Here is a 22407-nt window from a genome sequence, read left to right as displayed (position 1 = left end):
TGACTACGTTTTCTTAGATGTCAGGCTGTGGCCCCTGCTGGAGAACATGAAGGTTGACTCTCGCCGTGATAGTGATCATAATTCTTTGCTTTTATCTCTTTCTGGCAAAGAGCTGCAAAGGGGCGATTCTGCTTGCTGTACTGATGTACCCGAAACCCTACTAGCTAACTACCATCCCTGGCCTCATGCAATGTCCAACCAAAAACTGCCCTGTTTGTTTCCTTTATATCTGATTTTGAAGAGTCCCCCAGAACCCACATCGCGATTCTTGACATTCAGAAACTGTTTCCCCACAAGTTCCAATGAATTGTTTACAAGAAATGTAGTCATAGGCAGCTTGCATCAGTGAAGGAGGTTAAATGGTTTAACCTGGATTGCAAAAAAGCTAAAGCATGTTTAAGGGTTGCCTGTCAAAGACCCTGCATGGGGGAGAGATAAAAGAGGCCGGGGGAATTGTAAATCTGCCCTCACCTATGCCAAGAAAAACAGGGATGACAAAATCTGGCAAGATCGCTTCTTGCTATTAACCTGAAGGACAATAGATCTTTTTGGCAAATCCTGTCCCATGACAGCAGAGATAGTTCTAGAACGTTCCACCATCACATTCAACCCGACAGTTGGGTTTCCACCTTTTCAAAGCTGTATGCCCCAGAGGACCTTGTTCCTGATGGTGATATTTTCCCAAGCTCTATGACGGAAGTATCTAAAAGTGATGGGCCAGCAGCAGAGACAATGGAAACAGACCAACTGCATTTCAGCTTCGAAGACCCTGCTGAATCCATACATCTTCCCAAGTCAATAAAGCACACGGCTCAGAAAAAATTACGGATGACTTACTTAAATCAGAAACCCAAATCTGGACTAGTTAAGTAAACCTTGTTTATAATGCCATATAAACTGGAGTGGAAATCCCGGACACATGGAGGGGAGCTAAAATAAATCCGGTGAACAACAAGAACGATCCATGTATCCCTTCAAACTATGGGGCATATTATCAAGAACGGCGTTAAAAATTATCGCAAGTTTAGTGGCAAAAAAATGCAGCTAAAGCGGCGATAATGGGCTTGATAATATGCCCATGAGAATTCCAATAGAAGTCCATGTTCTGGTGTGAACCTGGGCTTCTATTGAAATTCTACAGGGCATATTATCAAGCCCATTATCGCCGCTTTAGCGGCAGTTTTCTGCTGCTAAACCGGCGATAATTTTAACGCCGTTCTTGATAATATGCCCCCAAAGGCCTATAAGTGTTAATGACTATTTGCAAAACAATGTTGGTAGGAAGGCTCTTGATACATTATTTTTATGGCTTAAAGATAATTATGTTCTGTCCCTGCTCCAAGCCGGTTTACGACTGAAGACAAATACGTTTGACCAGGTATTCAAACTGGATCATCCTTATTGGAAATATGCACTGCTACTGAGGCAAAAACTGCACATGGCCTTTTTGGCTGCTTTTGTACTTGTTCCCACAGGGAAAATGTGGAGTGTTTTGCTCAACTATTGGTGCACCTGGGAACTTGGTCAACCTAATAGCTAAACTGCATGTGGAGAACTATGCCCAAGTTAGTTGGGGCAGTAAGGGGGAATTGATAGATTGTATACCAATTTCATGAGGAGTACACCCAGGGTGCTTCCGTGCTCTCACTCTATTTACTTTATAGATAAATGATGTGGTACAGAAACTCCTAGACTGACAGAATGACTCGCCTAATCGAACGCAATCAACTAAATACATGGATTTTGGTCCAAGGACTGTTAAGAATTGTGCAATGAGAGTTTTGTTTTTCTTCCAATTGAACTTTATCGCCATTTGTGAATCACATAGACATCACGTACAGGAAGGTATTGAAATAACCCTTCCCTCCCATTCATAATAAAGAAGGAGAACATATTGTCTTCTGTCAATCATAATAATCCACCTTACAAATTAAGGAAAGCAAACAAGGAGGAGTCTGCATTCTCATAAGGTTTTCCACATCAGTGGTACATCGTATGTATAATGTACTTTTCATAATGCCTACATAAATCTTGCCAATCCCAACTCCAAATTCCCCCTCCCCCTGCCCGTCCCCACTTCCATTTATTTTATTTATTTATTTATTTTATATTCTTCTATAGCGCATGAATAGACCCCCGGAGGGGTATCTCCGCGCTTTGCCAGTGAAAATAGCCTTGGATGGTAGTGAAGAGTTGTATGGTGCGTTTTAAGAGAGGGGGATTAGTTACTGGGGAATAAATGTGTTTTTAGGACCTTACGAAAGGTCAGATGGTTGGTCAATGATCTCATCTCAAGGGGTAGGGAGTTCCAAAGCTTAGGTCCAAGATAGGCCAGGGCTCGCCCTCCTTGTCTGGCCTTTTTAATTCTAGGCACCTGCAGAAGCTGCTGGTTACCAGAGCGCAGGGTTCGCCCAGGGGCGTAAGGCAGGAAGATGTTGGTCAGATATTTAGGGCATTTGCCTATCACACTTTTGTGGATTGTGCATAAGGTCTTAAAATGCACTCGCTTCCTCACTGGTAACCAATGGAGTTTAGTCAGCAGTGGGAGGGAGGGAGTCCTGGGGGGGGCGTTGAGGACTATCTTTGCTGCCGTGTTTTGGATTACCTTCAGTTTTTTGAGCTGCCCTTCATTTGCTCCCAAAAGAAGGCCATTGCAGTAATCCACTCTGCTGATAACTAATGCCTGCACTAGTGTTTTTCTATGGCAGTCTGGCAGGTAGGGAAACACTCTCCTTAGCATTCCGATGGCTCGGAAGCAGGTACTCGCCACCTGGTTTACGTGGTCCTGGTAAGTAAGTGTTTGGTCTATTAACACTCCTAGGTTTCTCACTGTGTTTTTGGGACTAGGAACAGGACCTAATTCCAGGGGCCACCAATCCGGTGTCCAATGTGTTACTGCTTGTCCAAACAGCATGACCTCCGTTTTTCCTATATTGCATTGGAGACAGTTTGCTGACATCCAAGCAGATATTGCTCTCATTCCCTCTGCGAAAGATTTTTTTATCGCAGGTGTCAGTTCTTTAAAGGGAAAGAGGAGTTGGGTGTCGTCAGTGTACGACACTGGTGTAAACCCAAATGTTCTTGCTAGGTTGGCTAGGGGAGCCACATACACGTTGAAAAGTGTAGGGCTTAAGCAAGAGCCCTGTGGCACTCCCTTATTGAGCTCCCTGTGGATGGATTTGTGGGAGCCCAGCCTAACCTCTTGAGAGCGTCCTGACAGAAAGCTTTCCATCCATGCCAGTGCCAAACCCTCCAGACCTACGTCTTTTAGTCGCTCAAGAAGCACTTTGTGAGACACCGTATCGAAAGCGGCGGAGAGATCCAGCAGCACCAGAATCATAGAGTTGCCCCCATCCAGTGCCATTCTGATGTTATTGGTCACTGTTTGGAGGGCAGATTCGGTGCTGTGGTTTGGCCTGAAACCAGATTGGGAGTAGTCCAGGCCCTCCGTCGCTTCTATATGTTGTGACAAGTAGGTGTTCACATGCTTCTCGGCTATCTTACTGATGTATGGTAAGAGTGAAATAGGACGCAGGTTGGAAAGGTCGGTCCATGGGGAAGCAGCTTTCTTGCGTATTGGGTTTACCACCACCCTCTTCCAGTCTGCTGGGACTTGTCCTTTTGTAAGAGATGTGTTAATGACATTCTGTATGAAGGGGCCCAGGAGAGGGATCAGGGGGGGAACCATCTTAGCAGGGAGGAGGTCGTTTGGAGACCCTGATTTGATGTGAGTAATGAGATGAGGGAGATCAGCACTTTCAATGAGGGGAAAGTGTGATATGGGACTTGCACTGTTTTTGTCTTTAGGCAGGTTTAGAGGTGTGATCCTGTTAGTGCCATTCGTACTATTATTGGCAGCCACTATTTTTTCGTATATAGTATTAATTTTACTCTCAAACATAGAGTCACAATATCAATATTACTGTGTACATGGTTGTCGTATGCCATTCACCAGCACTCAGCACTAGTTCATGTCAATTCCCACCCCGGGCTCCTCAACATCGATGCGACACTAATCCCAATGTAAGGAACCGCCTGCTTAATTTTTTGTGTTTGGGGTTAGGTAATAGGCCCAGCAATAATTGTCGTATCGCTTTAGGAATTACCCATCCTGTGGCTCTCTGAAGGTGTGTGATCACCGTATCCCAGTAGGAGAATAGTAAATGTAAATGTAAATGTAAATGTAGGTATACTTATATAGCGCAACCTGTCACCACAAAGGGCATCCTGGCGCTTGCCTAGGGAACCCGTCCTGGTATTCCCCTGTGAGAAGCCCCGAAAGGGTGTCCACAGGGTGAAAGTCAGGCATCCCGCCGCGAGGGGCCGTTGTGGAGATTAAGCAAGCTATTGCCCAGAGTCGCAGAGTGTGAACCCGTGAGTTGAGGAGGCGGCACCGGGACGAGAATTATCGAGTCCGTGGAATTTTTAGCCCAAGACCCGCCGGGGCGGGGAATTGAACACTGGTCCAGGACCGATCTCAGATCCCGGGTCTGCCGCCTCTAACCCCTGAGCCACACTTCTAGTGTGGGGCAAGTCCAAAATGTATGGAGAAAGTCTAATGCCTGTGACTTACATTTCGGGCATTCATCAATATGGGCAACTTAAACTGTATGTAGTGTGCTCTGGGTGAGGTATACTTGGTGAACCAGGTTTGTTTTGTAGGAGTTTAAATCGTGCATTACAGCTAACTGTGCAAATCCCTTCCTGAACTTTTTTCCAGTCTTTATCAGATAGCTGCTCCTCAAGTGTAGTCCTATCTCTGCCTTACCAGCAGTACTCTGCCTGGTAAAGCCCTCGCCCTTGTAAGCCCGCCCACCCCCACGGACCACGCATGCAACCTCCGAATCATCCTGGACTCAGAGCTCAAAATGGACCGCCAGATCAACTCCGTCTCGTCCTCCTGCTTCCACACCCTGTCTCCTACGTAAGACCTTCAAATGGATCCCCCTCGAACACAGAAAGACCACCACTCACGCCCTGGTCACCAGCAGGCTCAACTACGGCAATGCGCTCTATGCCGGAATAAACAAAAACCTCACAGCAAGCTACAGAACATCCAAAATGCAGCTGCAAGACTGGTCCTCAACCTGCCAAGACACTGCCACATCTCTCAGCACCTGCACAAACTCCACTGGCTCCCAATGGAAGCTAGAGTCATCTTCAAGATGCTAACCCACTCTCACAAGGCCCTCCATGACACCGGACCAGAAGACCTGAACATCCGACTCAAATTCCACGCACCCCAAAGGACCCTATGATCAGCCCAGCTCTCCTACGCTGTGGTCCCCTGCATCAGAAAGACCAGATCGGGAGGCCGCTCCTTCTATTTCCATGCGGCCAGAGCCTGGAACGACCTTCCACTCCACCTCAGACAGACAACATCCCTCCCCATCTTCACAAGAAACCTCAAAACCTGGCTCCTCGACAGACCCCCTCCTTGATGGACTGGAACCTGCGACCAGCACCTTGAAACCCTTACGGGTGAGTAGTCGCACTTAACAAACACCTGATTGATTGATTGATTGATTAATTTATTGATTGATTGATTGATTGATAAGTAATCGCATAAGGCTCTATCTAGGTGGGATACTAATTGTCTACCCTGTGCCATGTAGAGCATTACTTTCAATGTGTTAGTGCTAGGGGGTTCTGCTAGGAACACCGGTCAGATATCCCAGGTCACACTTGAGATCTTCACACACTGTAGGAAGTCTCCTGTTTCCAAGTTAAAGGTGGCTATTGCCTCTTCTTTTGTGATAAAGCTTCCATCCCAGAGTTTGACATCCTACTTCCTTCCACAATCATACAGACAGAGAGGCATATGAGGAGCATTTGGAGTATGTTGGACCACCCTTCAAACCGCATTTTCACAGATCATGGCCATATGTCATGCAATGTATTGGATCCGGTAAGGAACACCCTTTCCAAGCAACAAAAGTTTGGGAAGGATGTACTCACCAGAAAGCTCATCTCCCAGTTCTTTTCAGTATCTAGCCAATTAACTGCATGATGTAATTGTAAGGCCATATAATAAAACTCTAAACATGGGACTTCCAGTCCCCCCCGACCCCATGTCCTCTGCAACGTTGTTTAGTGTACCCGCTTACGTTTATTGCCCTTTAAGAGGTCTTTCAGAAGTTGGTCAGGTGTGTCTGGAAATAGTATTGTGGGATGATGTAAAGCGAGTGTTGCAATGCATGTGGACATCTGGGTTAAATGATCGTTTTTATTATTGCAATTTGACCTATAAGTGACAGTGGCAAGTCCCGCCACAACTGTATGGAGCTGTGTATCCCCTCTATCAATCTGCCAATGTTGACATCGAAGTATGCAGAGGATGTGTTTGCCAGCCACATCCCCAAATATCTCATCCCCTCACCCACCCATGGCAACTCTCCTTTTGTAAGCTCGGATTGCGGCACTCCTGCTAATTTGCCAATGGGGATTAGCTTGGATTTTCCTGGGTTGATTCAAATTCCGGCAGCTCTGCCAGTAGAAGTGTCACCGAATTTGTTGATTGGTGTGGATAGACTAGTGTATCATCAGCATATAAAGAGACCACTTAATTGGCCTCTCCCAGCCTGACTCCCCAGTCTCCCAGTCTGTCCCGTAGGGCAGCTGCCAGTGGCTCTATGGCTAACACGAACAGAAGCGGAGAAAATGGGCACCAATGGCAGGTGCGACAGAGCTCAAATGGTCTGGACACCAATATCCCATTCTAATTTTTACCATAGAAGTTGATTAATGTAGTCGAGTCCATTTAAGGAAATCCCTGTCAGCCCCAACCCTTTCTAGGACCTGCCACAAATAAGGCCATTCCAACAAGTCAAAAGACTGTTCTATATCTATCAATGCTAGGGAATAATCGTCATCCATTAAGAAAGGGCGTGCCAGATATATGCCAGCCTTCTCAGGTTATGAGGGGTTCTGTGCGTAGGTATGAATCCTGCCTGATCCCTATGAACAATGTGGGAGACCATTGGGAGAAGGCCCCCCTCCATGATTCCACTAAGTATTTTTACATTCATATTTAGTAAGGAAATCAGCCTATATGAATTGGCTAACCGGGGGTCCCTATTTGCTTCTGGTATCATGGCCACCAGGGCCTCACTCATGGAGGGGGGAAGTGCGACCTGCACAAGTGCTTTGCTATAGACCTCAATTAGGTGGTCAGCCAGCAAGGGGGCGAACGACTGATAACACTCTACTGGCAATCCATCAGCCCCGTGGCTCTTAGGGTTTTAGAGCGCTGGATAGGGAGCAGAATGTCCTCTTTATGTATCGACCATTTAGGACCTCCTCCACCTCAGGATCCAGCTGGGGAAGCTCAACCAAGTCCAGAAAGGCTTGCATCTTCTCCTGTGGCGCAGAGGGTCGCTGGGCATACACTTTTTCAAGGTTGTCAGCCAGGCAGTAGCAATTGCATTCTGTGAGGAAACCATGTTTCCTTCACTATCTTTAAGCTGTACAATGGGATTGATGTCTAACTCCTGTTTAACTAGACGAGCCAGCAAAGCACTGGTTCTATCTCCCTCTATGTGTAATCTTCATTGGTGTGTAGAATGCAAAGGTTTTTCTAGTCTATGCAAATCTGTTAATAGCATCTTCTGTGCCAGCCGCCACTCCTCCAACTTGTAGGGGGCTTCTGGGTGTGCCCTCTCTAGCCAACCCTGTAGTGCCTCCTGTTTAGCTATATCTTTTTCTAATTGTCAGTAAACCTCATACAATGATGTAATACATACCCCTTTGATCACCACCTTCATGGCTTCCCATTCGAGAGCTTTATTCAAGGCAAATCTCCAGTTTTCCTCAAAATATCGTTCTAGGGCTTCTAAAAGTTCAGGAGCGAATGGAGGGTCTTATAAGGCTTCAGTCCCGAGTCTCCAAAGGGGTATGGCAGAATGGGCTCTCACCCCACTCAAGCTTAGAAGGACAGGGGAGTCGTCAGAAAGATATCTAGGTAGACAGGTTATTTCTCTCACTTCAGGTCCCAGTTCAGCTGGGAGGAGCCAGTAGTCTAACCAACTAACTGTTCCGGATACAGGAAATACAGGAAAACCGTAGGGTCGTTTGTTGATGTTGGTGCCATACATCAACCAAGTGCACACCATCTATAACATCCTTGAGGGTCTCCATTAGCCCGGGCTTAGTTCGGGTCCACAGGTGCTCACCATCTAGGGAGGACCCCCTGAGCCAGGGATGGTGCCCGATGCCTGCAAGGTGCCATCCGGGCACACCCGATTCCTCCTGGGCTACTCAGTTTAGCACTGTGATGCAGCATGTTCTGTGTTCCTCTGTTCTGTGGCAGACGGCCTGATCCAGTAGGCTGGGACGATTACATCCAAGGAACTGGGAGTTCAACCATTCACTGGCCTCTGCTGATGAGAAGAACAAAGCTTTCTCATTTCTTTCGACCCCCAACTTGGCTAGGAAGAGGAGGCTGTATTTGATATTCAGATGCCTAAGCATCATTTCACCACCAAGAAGGACTTCCTGTGATCTTGCACCCACTCTGTATAGTCTGGTTAGATTTAGATCTGGTGTCCTTCATACATTAGCGGGCCGCAAATGCAGGTTATCTGCAAAAGAGCATCCCAGAAGTTAAAGAGTCTGGCAATAATGGCTCTACGTGGTGATCCCGGTCTGGACAGGGGTACAAGCGCCCTTTGTGCCCTTTCAGTAGTGAAAAACGTAGAAAGATTTTTTGGGGCTACCATGGAGGTGATCCAGTCTTTTAAGAAGGGTTTGACAGATGCTCCCTCTGCTTTTCATGGAATCCTATAAAGAGTAAGTCATTTCTGCGTGACCTCCTTTCTGAGTCTTCTGCACGTTCATCCAGATGGACCACCCTTTTTTGGAGATCGATAACAGTGCCCCGCAAAGTCTGAACCTCCTTCTGTAAGGTATGTACCATATTTTTGTTAGTAGTTACTCTGTGTGAGACTTTGCGAAGGTCACAGCAGAGCAGGTTGACCTCAATTGTGACTGTGTCTATTTTGTGTACCATTTTGTCACCGGTGGTGTCTATAGCCATCAGTACATCTGCTATAGAAAGGGTCAAGCCTACTGTGGTTTACGCGTTTCCTGGTTGTCTTTTAGAGGCGCTGCCTGCGCTCCATGGTCAGATGGGAGTGGGTGTGCATAATTTGAGATTTTATTGGTTTGAGGTGCTCGTTTCCTTTTTCCTTGGCCATAATGCTGGAGTTCGTATTTATTTATGGTGACAGGGGAGCGTGGTTTTTCACAGTGCAGCTGCAGCCAGCCCCAGGTACCAGGTGGCCCCCCATCGTGGTCTCAGGGGGCATTGCACAATGCACCCACTGCATTTAGTGGTGTCACCCTCGATCTAGGGATTCACAGAGCCGACCGGCTGGCGCAGGCCCTGGCTAGGTCTTCTAGGCCAGTCCCGATGTCTCCCCTCTGCTCCACTTATTTGCAGGGGAGACAACCCCGATGCAGGCGGGCAGCAACTCACGATAGCTCTGAGGCCAGCAGTAGGTACAGGCTTCTCTCAGCCCAAGCCAGCTTGGAAGATGGTGACCAGCACACACTTGTCTCTCTGCCATCTCCTAATGCTGCGACAGCATACAGATCATACCAGCTTTTAAGTGCCAGGGGACAGTCGGATATTTAATGAGTCACATGAGGAAGAATAACAGCCAGGTCATTCAGGATCCTGACAGATTAGTTTGGTCCGACAAGAGAGGCAATCTTGCCAGGCCACAACCCCTTGTTTAATTGGAGTTAGGAAAGAACCCTCAAGAAAGGATTCACAGCATAGGTTTAGGTCTAGGTATGCATAGAGCGCAAGGCTGCCTGGAGGCTTCCCAGCGTTAGTTAGACAGACTACTTAAGAGTCAGGATAACATCATACCTACAACAAGTCAGGACTATTGGCTTTGTCAATGGTTGTTAGTTGCATAAGATAAATAAGTAGCAGCTATGACTTGTAGATAATATTGAAAAAGCTTCCACTTAAAGCCCTGGTGACTTCACAACAATGTTGCTGCTCCTGAGTTTCAAAAAGAGAAGAGAAATCCAGAGAGGAAATGACTCTCTAAAGGATTTCCCTTCTCCTACAACGCTCACCTGACATGAAGTCATGCTGTAACTTCCCCACTAGTGAGAAGTGAGCAGTATGAGCACGGGCACATTGCTGTGCCTGCAGTCCAGAAAAAAACAGACCGCCTGTGCTACGGCACAAAACAGAGCTCGATGGAGACCTGTTTTGACGCCCCCTTTAAAAAACTGCGTGTGCTCAGCACCAGTAAGACCCGGACCACTTAAAGCCCTGATGCCAGTCCCCAGGTTCAAATTTGTATTTAATTGGTTCCAGGCCTTGGTCTTTCGAGACTCTGGGATAATCCTAGCACAATTCGTAGATCAGAAACAAGTGGTTTAAAATCCAACTACTGGGCCTATGTCCGTGAAGGATGTGTTGCATGCCAGCCAATGGGCTCTTAAACAACCCATTTTTTTACTAAAGGTCACTCCATTGTTTGAACCTTTTCTGGAAGTTAATACCCCACCTTTTTCAAAGAGCCTATTTATGAGCTTCTGTCTCGACTGTTTACCGTAAAATTCTCATACTATCTGGTGGAAAAAGACACTGTCTCTACCTTGTGCTCCACGTGCAGGATGCGGTACAAAAGGGGGTGGTGATGGATGGAGCATCTGAATCAATCAAACACTCACACCCAGTCAAAAGATCTGGGTTTAATCCATCACCGTTCTTTAGCCCACTCTGCCACCCCAGTTCAGACATGGCTATATGCAAATCAGTCTGACCCTGTGCCTCATGGGAACAGTCCAGCCCGAACTGCCAAGTCATGTCTTCCCTGGACCGGAAACAAGCTTCCGAGGACCGGTTTCTGGCATTCCAGCCATCTTCAGCCCGGCTTGCTTGAATCCAGTGGCAAAGTGAGCAAGGGACTCACGTCTGAGCATACCCTGCCACACTTAAGGCGGCCAAAAGCGGTACAAAAGGGGGTGGTGATGGACGGAGCATATGAATCAATCAAACACTCACACCCAGTCAAAAGATCTGGGTTTAATCCATCACCGTTCTTTAGCCCACTCTGCCACCCCAGTTCAGACATGGCTATATGCAAATAAGTCTGACCCTGTGCCTCATGGGAACAGTCCAGCCCGAACTGCCAAGCCATGTCTTCCCTGGACCGGAAACAAGCTTCCGAGGACCGGTTTCTGGCATTCCAGCCATCTTCAGCCCGGCTTGCTTGAATCCAGTGGCAAAGTGAGCAAGGGACTCACGTCTGAGCATACCCTGCCACACTTAAGGCGGCCAAAAGCGGTACAAAAGGGGGTGGTGATGGACTGAGCATCTGAATCAATCAAACACTCACACCCAGTCAAAAGATCTGGGTTTAATCCATCACCGTTCTTTAGCCCACTCTGCCACCCCAGTTCAGACATGGCTATATGCAAATCAGTCTGACCCTGTGCCTCATGGGAACAGTCCAGCCCGCATTGTCAAGCTATGTCTTCCCTGGACCAGAAACAAGCTTCCGAGGACCGGTTTCTGGCATTCCAGCCGTCTTCAGCCCGGCTTGCTTGAATCCAGTGGCAAAGTGAGCAAGGGACTCACGTCTGAGCATACCCTGCCACATCCACGTGCAGGATGGCCCAGAAACTGACGAACACATTTTGCTTTTCTGTCCAGAATACCTACAGTCTCAGCACAAATAAATACACCCAGATGCAGATTTACAAGCCCCTTGTGACAATTTTGCTCTGCCTTTGCGTCACTTTTGTGATGCAATGGCGGCATAAAAAGTGCTGCAAATTTACAACGTGACTCATCTAGGGAGATGCGTTACATTGTAAAACCCTGCGTGACATTATACCTGCGTCAGGTATAATGTATGCAGGTTAGGCATTCCCAGGCAGGAAAGCCTCGTAAAAGTGAGGCAGTGAAATCTACAAGATTTCACTGTGTGACTTTCAGGAAGCCACTTCGTCAAAACCTTCTGCCTGCTTGAAGCAGACATAAGGAGTGACCCAGTGTATTGGTAATAGGCCACAACACTCATTGCTGGAGTTGCGTCGTGCTTGCGACATGACTCCAGCAATGCGTGACTTTTCCGCTAACAGATGCGTTAGAATTAAACATCGCGGGGCAGATTTATGTTAACTGGCGCATCCCCAGGGATGCGCCAGTTAATGTGTGCCACAGTGCGCCACAGCTCCGTCACCCATGGTGCGCCGCATTTACAATGCGGCGCACCATGGTGCAAGGCAGGGAAGATGCGTGATGCATCTTTCGGCGTACGGGCGGCGCATTGCTGAAGTCATGTCGCAAGTGCGACATGACTCCTGCTATGCACAGGGGCCACCCCTACATTGCATGGTGCAATTGACGTAGAAAGTGACCACGTGAAATCTTGTAGATTTCACTGAGTCACTTTCCAGGGGCGTTCCTGCGACGGAACGCCCCCCCCTGCACCGGAACGCCTACATGAAACCTGACGCAGGTTTCATGTGGTGCAGGGCCTTACACCGTGACGCATCTCCATAGATGCGTCACATTGTAAATGCCTCGTAGGGATGCGCCACGTTTACACCGCCTTGCGTGACGCAACAGCGGCGTAAACTTGGCGCAAGGGCCTCATAAATTTGCCCCCGCATCTTTGGTGGTGCAAGAGTTTTTCACGCAGGTGCAGGGAAACTGATGCATCTATACAGATGCGTCAGTTTCTTGTACATCTTTCCCCCCAGTATGTTTGAACCTTGTGATACATCACTATTTAATTGTCCACAGGATTCTGAAAAGCGACACTTCCACTCCAGTTGTGTTTGCTGTTAGTCAATATCTGATTGCTGTATAGTGCAAAGGTAAACTTATTCTGTCTGCTGACTGATGAGTCTGCATACTATGATAACTGTGAACTGTTTTGGAGAGTCAGCTGGAACCCTGAGACTAGTTTGCATTTTAGCACTCCAGAGCCATCTAATATTGTACTTGTGATTGTTATCTTTAACACATTGTTATTTTCCTGAATCACAGGAATATACTGAGGTATGTACTGCTTTCAGTGAACTGCTTTTGGTGAAAATGTATTATGTTCTTATTGTTTTACTCCACCCTTATAAATCATATTTAGATTTCTAAATGGAATTGGGAAGGGCTGCGGTACGAGACTAAGTCCCTCTCCCATCCCTATAGCGGAAGAGGTATGGATCTCTTACATCCGGGATCTTTATGCAGGAAACGGGATTACAGGTGATGATATTGCCATAAATGCTACACCTGAAGGTCTTGTTAATTACCCCACAGAAAAAGAAATTGAGATGGCTATAAAAAATATGCGCCCCTCTGGGGCAATGGGCCCGGATGAACTTCCCATGACGGTCCTTAAACAGGACCCTTTAAGGTGGAGCAAAATCCTCTATCCTCTGTATAAAGCTTGTTTTTTGTCCAAAATGGTACCTGCATCTTGGAGGGGAAGTATCTTGGTCCCCATTTTCAAGAAGGGAACAAGGGATAGCCCCAGCAATTACCGCTTGATTGCTCTCCTCGACTCCATCGGAAAGGTTTTTGCGAAATGTCTACTTAATTCCCTCTCCGATTGGGTCGAGGAGGGCAACATCTTGCCGCTTGAACAGACCGGCTTTCGTAAGGACCACGGTACGCTAGACAACCTCACCGCTCTCCATGTGGACACAGATAAATATGCCCAGGTGAGCGGAGGGGTAGTGTTTTCCTCCTTTATTGATTTCTCCACAGCGTTCGACAAAGTGGATCGTGGAACGCTGTGGAGAAAATTGGCGGCGCTTGGTGCCCCAACCCATCTGTTGGAGCTGGTTCGGTCTCTCCATACAGAGACCTGGTGTAGGGTCTTGTTGGGTGGCGAAAGGGGGCTATCTTCTCAAATTCCATCTTCAAATGGCCTTAAACAAGGCTGCTTATTGGCTCCCCTTTTGTTCTCCTTATACACGGCAGACCTTCCCGCTGCCTTGTCTGCTAGCAAGGGTATTGCCCCGGTGGTGGGGGGGACCCCTATATCCTGCCTGATGTAAGCCGATGATGTCCTTATTCTCGACTTGACCCCTAAAGGTCTTGCAAATCGGCTACATGCTCTCCACACTTTTGCAGTAGGCCATTGCATGAAGATTAACATTACCAAAAGTAAAAATTCCTATACATTTCTGGGAAAAATAATCACGGCTAGCTTGAGTGAGAGGCTCCATATAGAGCATTGTTCACGCAAAGCTCTTGCCCAGGCAAAGGTTTAAACTCTCTATACCAGGCAACGGGAAAAAGGCACTTCTCGAGTCTATTGGAAGTTTATAGATCAAAAATTCCCGCAATAATTTTGTATGGTATTGAACTCATAGAGGTGAAAAACTGGGACTTTTGCCATAAGCTCGAGGGGAAACTCTTAAGATCTCTATCTTCCCTAAATACTGCGTGCTCCGTGTCCGCCTGCAGGCTCGACTTTGGACTCAGGAGCAGCTGGGTACAGGGATTATGTGCCCTAATAAGATGGGTGGCCTGTGTGGCTAGAGCGGGAGTAGGGACTATGCGAGCTCTCCTCAGAAGTGAACTCTTGGGTAATTTTAAAGAGTTTTCTAAACTTGTAAGCAACTTTAGAAGGGCGGTAACCCTTCTAAAGTTAGATGAAAATGCCTTGTTTTTGTATTCTCCCTTACAGTTAAAACTCGTTTTAAAGGAAGCCTCGTGGGATCTAAGTTTTCACTCTGATAAAAAGTTAATTCGTGAGAAAAGGAATGTAGAACTTCTTCTTAACTCCTATGTGTCGAAGTTGCCACAACCCTATGTCATATGGAACCTACCGCATGGCATTCGTAGATTTTGGTTTCTCTTACGTTATGATTTAATTCCCCTAAATCTACTGTTATCCAAATGGTATGGCTCCTCTGCATTGTGCAATTTATGTAAATTGAGTACCCAGGACTGTATGCACGTTTTACTGATTTGCCCCATGCTCCGTAAATTGCGCTCCCGATGGCTAAAAGTTATCTGTCTCCGCCTTGGCATTGTCACTTTGAATGGCTTTCTTCATGCACTTTATTGTCCTCCCAATGAAATGTTCTGTTTCCATATTTTTTACTATTTTAAAGGTTTTTTAGCTATTTATTAATATGTATCTGGAGATGTTTTTGACTGTCCGTAGATTAGTTTTCGCATGTCTGTTTTGTACTCTATTCTGTCCCACAAATGTCATGATTTTGCCTTGTATTTGTCTTGTTGTTTTATATTGTATACCTTATGTGGCCCGCTTTGAGAGCCAAAACATAATAAATAAAATTGAAATTGAAAAAAATTGAATTGAATTGAGTCAAGGATTATCAGCCTCGATGGACATCCATTCAAAAATACTCCTTTTCAGGTGCCTAATCATAATTACAAAGGTGGAAATCCTTCCATCTGAAAATTCCACACATTCACATTCTGCGATTCTGAATGTGGAATGAACTTATGTAATTGTATGTTTGCATACCTATGTTCAGCTTATTTACTCAAATGTTTGTTGATTTAGCCTCTTCTTTCAATAAATGGTTGCCTCATACATTGTATCTAGCAGTATGTGTTACATACATTTTTCATAGAAGGATGTCTACAGACAGTTTGGCTCCCAAGATTCACATTAATTTGTATACCGCACTCTCATCTTTCCATGCTGTGTGCCCATTTCACTTATTCACTTATATTTATAAATCTGCTTGTATAAGTTTTTACCCAAAAAATATCAAATTATTGGACCATTTCTGAAAACATATGCGCTCCAAAGGTTACTTTTCTGAGATACCCACTGCTGGAAGTAGTGGGCAAAACGAAGCTCATTAAAAAACTTTTCTATTCTTGGTGAATAGAGTTTGAGCGATTTTTTCAAATCAATACTGTAGGTTTATTTTAGTAAGTTCAAAGGCAACAGGGCTAGAATATATGAAGTTCTAAATACCATCAGTACTGCACCAAGTAAAGCTTTTTGCTCAAGGAAAAAAATTGGTGGAATGGCTTTGGATTGCTAAATCAGCTTTATATTCTAGAATTATCATACGACTCCTTTGTGTGTATTTTTTAATTTAAGTGGTAGTAAAGTTTCCCAGACCTTCGTGATTCATTATTTCAGCCCAATGGGAACATGCTAACCAGTGATATCGCTTTTTAAATAAAGTTTTTCAGTCGTATGCGCGCAGTTCAATTGATGGTTCTAGGAAATATAGTATAAGGTAGAACGAGACCTTCCCGAAAATATCTGTAGTTTAAAGGCACATGCTAATGTTTCTCAGTTTACCACATGTTGAAGGATGTAGATACTCCACAATCTAACAGAACCTATAAGCATTGATTCAAAAACTGAACAATTATTAAGCTTAAAGATTGTAACCAGAAAATTCAAGTGCCATTTCTTATGAATGCATTTACTTTAAGTGGTCCTCTAAAGCATATGTCTGCATGTATGTATACCAGTGCATATGCAAAGTTTATGTTAGATATTTGAGAAATGTTTTAAAGTAAACAAAGACAAAATAGAGATTCTTATTTTAATGTCACTTCTCCTTCCGCTCAATGGTCTGGTGCTGATTCCTGTATAAAGGTGAATAATCTTTGCCCTGTGGGAGAAAACTATCTCGTCTCCCTCAAATCTAGAAGGTCAGGTCCACAGATTTTGCCCTACTGAAAATGCTAAAGGAGACCCTTCTTTACATTTACTAAAATAAACATGCACAGGTTGCCGGGACTCTGCTTTATCCCATGTAGATTACTGTAATCTTTTTTACCGTTGCCTCTGGCAGCAAAGTATTTCTAAGCTACAGCAACGTCAAGATTTGGTTGGAAGACTCGTGAGTGCTTATGGAAATAAGACCATGTTTCCTAGGCCCGCTGTGATCTTTGCTAGCTGGTGGTAAAACAAATATTCCAATTAAAGGCTTCAAGCATTCTACAGGAATTCCCATTTGAAATGTTCCAGAAGCAGAAAAGGAGCCTTCTGATTTTTGTTCCCAAGATCTAGAACGATTTTCCCCTGAATCATCGGTGCTCTACTAATTATGGCCAATTCAAGCATTCCCTCAACACTCACCTTTTTTAGCAGCCCTTATTGTATGGAACTTTTGCTTGTGTTCTTTGGACAAAATGCGATAGGAAATTGCTTACAGGAGATAGAATATATGTTCATGCAACATCTGAGACTGTGGTTATGTGAACCTGTAAAACAAGTATCATGGGTGCTGCAAGGGTGCAAGCCAGGCATGCACCCCCTCTTTGCTCTTTGGGCCTGATTATGAGTCTGCGACTCATGGTGGCACTGTGGTGGCAGTCCAGCCACCGCTGGACCGGTGGTCCAACCACCCTATTACTATTTGGGAGGTCCGACCTCCATGGTACCACTGCTATTACCAGGGAACCGCGTTCTCTGGAAGTGGTGCAGAAGTTCTGAGGCAGCAATATGCTTGGCAGGACTGCCATGATCCCACCAAGCATATTACGAGTTTTATCTCCAACACAGTTTTCATGGCGGTTCCGTTGCCATGAAACAGTGGCAGAGAGGAAAAAAGGGGGCCGCACAGTCCCCCCTAGTACCTCATGCCATGCCGATGCACACAAGGGGGCACAAAATGTGCCCCCCTTTGTGCATGCACACCAGTTCCTGCACAGCATGGACGTTACAGTCCATGCCGTGCAGGAACCTTGTTTGACATTCCCATTGCGGTGCCTTATTCAAAGGCACCGCTGCCTTTGAACTAGACACCCCTGCAAGAGCCACCACTCCGCCCGACCGCCAGAGCACTGTTAAATTGTAATTTGGCAGTCGGGTGGCAGTAACTCTTGGTGGAGCGGGGTGGGGCGGCGTGCTGCCCGCCCCTGCACTGTTAAAACTCATAATAGGGACCTTTTTGTTTTTGGCCAACTAGTGCATGCTAAGAAGGTTGTGCCAGCCAGTGATGCATCTTATAGTGTGCATTGAAATCTCTATATTTAACAAGCTGAGCGACTGTAATTGGTAAGAAAAAGTTTGACTTCAGAGTATAACATTAACCTATGACTGTGATAAGTGCTATGATATAGGCCTTATAATGAGAGTGTCAGAATTTGCTGAAGTATTTACTTTATCCAGCAAATAGTGATTTCACAGCATGAGGTACCAGGTACACTAAATATCTCATATTTTCAGTTTTTCTACCCATCAATGAGGCATGACATGCAGAATCTATATTTAACACGCAAAGGGCCAGGCGTACTATCCAATTTTCAGTTGTAAATACTCTGAATTGGGGTTGTGACCACAAAAATTGATTTTCCTATGTACAAATACAATTGTAAGAGTCAGTAATGTTTTACTGAATCCTAAAAGGAGATTTTGACTCAATACCGATTTGGTATTTGGAAGAAACGTGTTGTGGACGTCCCTTCTGAATACCAGTATTCAAAGTTTAATGGTTTGCAACCCTAATTTTGTTTACAAACAATTGAAAAGTTACAGACTCTGAAGTTTGGGTGGTAACACATTCACAAAGGTGAAGATGCCTAGTCTAGGCTATAATGCACTGCTCTATACATTGGAAAGCATGGCTTTGGTGATTGTCAGGCATGTCACTATGGAATAAATCACCTCTAAAGGCTCAATATCATACATCCTGGATTTAGGATGGACCACAAATTTAGATCACCTTATCTCCACATTTGAGAATAAACCCTTAAGTGGTTGATGACTTAGACAAAGGTAAAGAATAGCCCAATACAGATTATGACAGTGTATAGAATTATGATGTGTTCCACTGCACACTTCAAGAATTTGGTTGCCGCAGCTGAGTGATGGCAAAGGGCATTTTACAAAATGAACCCATACAAAGCAGGAGAAACCCTATTCAGATCCGCTTGAGCTAGTAACATTTTTTTGATTAAGATCTGCAGAGCATGTAGCTAATTATAGATTATTCAGCAAATGCAGCAAATCCATAACTATGCAAAAACAAAAAGTGTTGGCCGCGGAATTTTATATTTCCAGTGGCCCTGCACATATCTAAGTTTGGATAAGGTTGAAAAAGGTGTGATATTTATATTGAGACAAATTGGCAGGTGTCATAGAGCGCCCTGACAATATGGGTACATCAGTTTCAGACATGTTAGAGTCAGATTTAACTAAAAAATGGAGGGGCACATTTATAAGAGGTTTGATCATGTTTGCACCATGCGATATTGCACATGCATGATGCAAACCTCTCCAACAGATTTATGGAGCCACAAAAAGCCACTTTGTGTGGTTCTGAGTCATAAATTTGGAGTAGCGCAACACAGCACAAATCACTGCATTGCGCTACTCTGCTCTGGGTAGGATTGAGAACTTGTAAACTTGGAAATGCGCCAAAATCTTACACCTCCCCAGCGGAGGCATAACAGGGGAAATATCTTTATTGTTCCTCATTACTTTCTCTTTCTATGTGTGCTGCATGCTGCAGTACACATAGAAAGACAAATTTGCCTCCTGTGATTCTTTTAGTGCAGGAAGATATCCCTTCCTGCACAAAAACAATCTTGTCTACTAAGCAGGCATTCTTGCACCATGGTGTACAGGGAGAAGGACAGGAATGCAATGTATTCTTATAAATATGGCACATTCCTGCCCTTTCCCTATCAAGCAGAGCAGCAAGATGACTTGCTGCGCTATGTGACATTTTTGTGAATGTACCCTGCAGTGTTAAAGCAGATTAAGAAACGATAGAGACCAGTAAGCAGTGAGATCCAGGAAAGACTGCATTCAGAGTTCTTTGTAATTCTAAATAAACCAATCAAAATCTGCCCTTCTCTGTGGGCAGCTGACAGCATCTCAACTCTCATTGATATTGACATAAAAAGGAGAGAAAGACCAAATGGAAAATACCAGTAGAAAGCACTTTAAAAACAAAAAAAGAAATTCTTTCAAATAAGTAGGTCATAGAGAAAGATTTCAATCTGTAAAATATCATGCCACTGAGATAACAGCAATTTATGGAAATCAGGAAATAGAGCATACTTCAATTACAGCTGTTACTGCGGAGAAAACTGAAACAGCGTGGCTCAAAATTCTCGCAATGCGATAGAAAACTATGTGAACTCTTTGAAAAGGTGAATTGAAAAGGGATTTCAATAAGTAGCTATCTTTTTGGCCAAGGAAGAAGAGCTTCACTTAAGGTGTGCATTACAGCAAGAACAATATTTTCAAGTAGTGAAACTGAAAACAAAAAGCACGACTGGAAACAAATAGAAAAAGGCCAACATTAAAAAGAAAGTGACACAAACCTGTGCATCTAAGATTAGACGAATAGGATGGACTTACATTTTTGACATTAGCACCGATGCTAAGCGCATGATTACAATTTGACCAGAAAATTGTGAACGCTATACAAACTCAGGAGTTGTGCAGTATGTGTTTATTGCACTCGGTAGTCAGCTGGTGCAAAAAAGTCCAAATATCCATGTCATGCTATTTGTGGTGTATTAAGACCCGAAACCTGCATATTATCCACAGGACCGGACTGGGAACAGCAACCAGCCTTGGCAGATTGCTAGCAAGAAGCACAGCACCCGCTTTTGTTACTGGGGCGGGGAGGGGTGGGATAAACCGGCCCCCAAGTGACAAAGCCGGCATTCACAGGCACAAAATCAGGCCCCACCTCTCCAGCACACTGGAGAAATGCCCGTTGCCGGCTACATCAAGTCCGGCCCTGGTTAGCCACCATTATTGGAGGAAACCATGGAGTAGCTGCTTGTTGCACCCAGAAAATTCTGAAAACTGGCATGTCCGATTTTATTGGACGAGATAAATACTAAATAGTCCTCCAGGGCACCCCTAGTCAGTTCCTAAAACAATAAAATCAGAACAAGGGTTGGATCAACTTGTGATATTTAGCTGGAGTAAAAACACTCTGGGGTATATATGGAGTTAATGCTGCCTTAGCGGCACATTTGCGATCGTTCAGCGGCGATTTGTTTATCGCCATATGTATAGGCTGTTGCTAACCTCTGTTAGTGGCAGATTTCCAGTGAAAACGTGCATTCTAAAGATCACCACTTTTGTTCGCGATAATGACATGCAAGGAGGCGTCCAGTGCAAAAACAGCCGCGAACCCTACTTCGCAATATTTACAAGGGGATTCTCGAAGTTTGAAGGACCAAAAAATCTGCCTCTAACTGCGTTTAGAGGCAGTTTTTTAAGACCAGAAACTAGCTGGTCTTAAAAATGGAGATAACACGTGGGGCCTTTTTCATGCAGGTTTTGGTGCTGGACTGCGATTCAAGCAAATGTTGCAGTGCTGCCCTGCGAAAAAACTACAGGGTAGGAATGCGTACCATCAATAAGTTAGTGCACATTCCTGGGCCTCATTCATGAAAAGTGTTGCAGCACTGCGACAAGATAGCGTTGCAACACTTTTCACTACGCCCTTCTTGCGACACCTCGGATGCGCAGTATTAACTGTACAGCGCTCCATGACGCAAGTAAAGACAGATACATCTAGAATCCTCACGTATCTGTCTGCGCTAAAGTCACACATTGTTGCAGTCGTGTCACAAGCATGACACAAATCCAGCAATGCATGTGGCCAGCCTATACCTGTGACACTGTGTCACCTTTACGCCTGCCACGCAGTGCCGTCATATATTTGTTGCAGTGAAATCTGAGGGATTTCACTGTGCCCCTCCTATGAGGCATTGTCGCGTGGGAACGTACACCTTGGGTACATCATACCTGATGCAGGTATGATGTTGTACATGTCTTCACAAGGTCACATATAAGCCTACATGCGTTACTTTGCAAATACGGCAGAACTTGGTGCTTGTCTTGCCTGGTCCATTCTTGAGGGGTCCAGGGTGTCGAGGCTGGTTGCATCGGTGGTGGTTGCGCGCTGTGGTATCATCGTCTGTAAGAGTTGGCATAGTGGTAGTGCTGAGTAGGTTGACGAGACATTCTTCAGTGGCCTTGATCCAGCTGCGAGGGGGGGCGATGATGGGCATGGTGTACGGTGGGCATGGTCCAGGAGAGTCCGGTGGTGTGGCTCTGGTTGAAGTTCCTGCTGGGAGAGGAGACGTGTTCACCCGTGTGTCCTGCTATGTGGCTTGATGCATTGACTAGCTCCTTGAGTCTGATGTTGGGGAGCTTCCCCAGGAGGGGCTGGTGTTCTGTTCATTGGGCTGGTCCAAGTGGAACTCGAGTTCGCCGAATAGGATGTCGTCAGTGCATTGGAGAGCCTGGTGTGCAATGCAGTGTACAATGGTATCGGAGAATGGGTGTCCATGGCCCGGGGGGGCTGCAGATCAGGGTTCCGCAGAAGATGGGGTTGGGGTTGGTCTGGATCTGGAAGTTGAGGTGTTCCAAGGTCACCGTTGGGTCATTAGAGTGTGTGGTCAGTCGGAGAGTGCTTTTGTAGCTGATGGCAATGCCT

This window comes from Lissotriton vulgaris, chromosome 6 (assembly GCF_964263255.1).
Source record: "Lissotriton vulgaris chromosome 6, aLisVul1.2, whole genome shotgun sequence".
In the NCBI taxonomy this organism is placed as follows: domain Eukaryota; kingdom Metazoa; phylum Chordata; class Amphibia; order Caudata; family Salamandridae; genus Lissotriton; species Lissotriton vulgaris.
The sequence above is the reverse complement of the archived record's forward strand: the minus strand, read 5'-3'. Positions refer to the sequence as shown.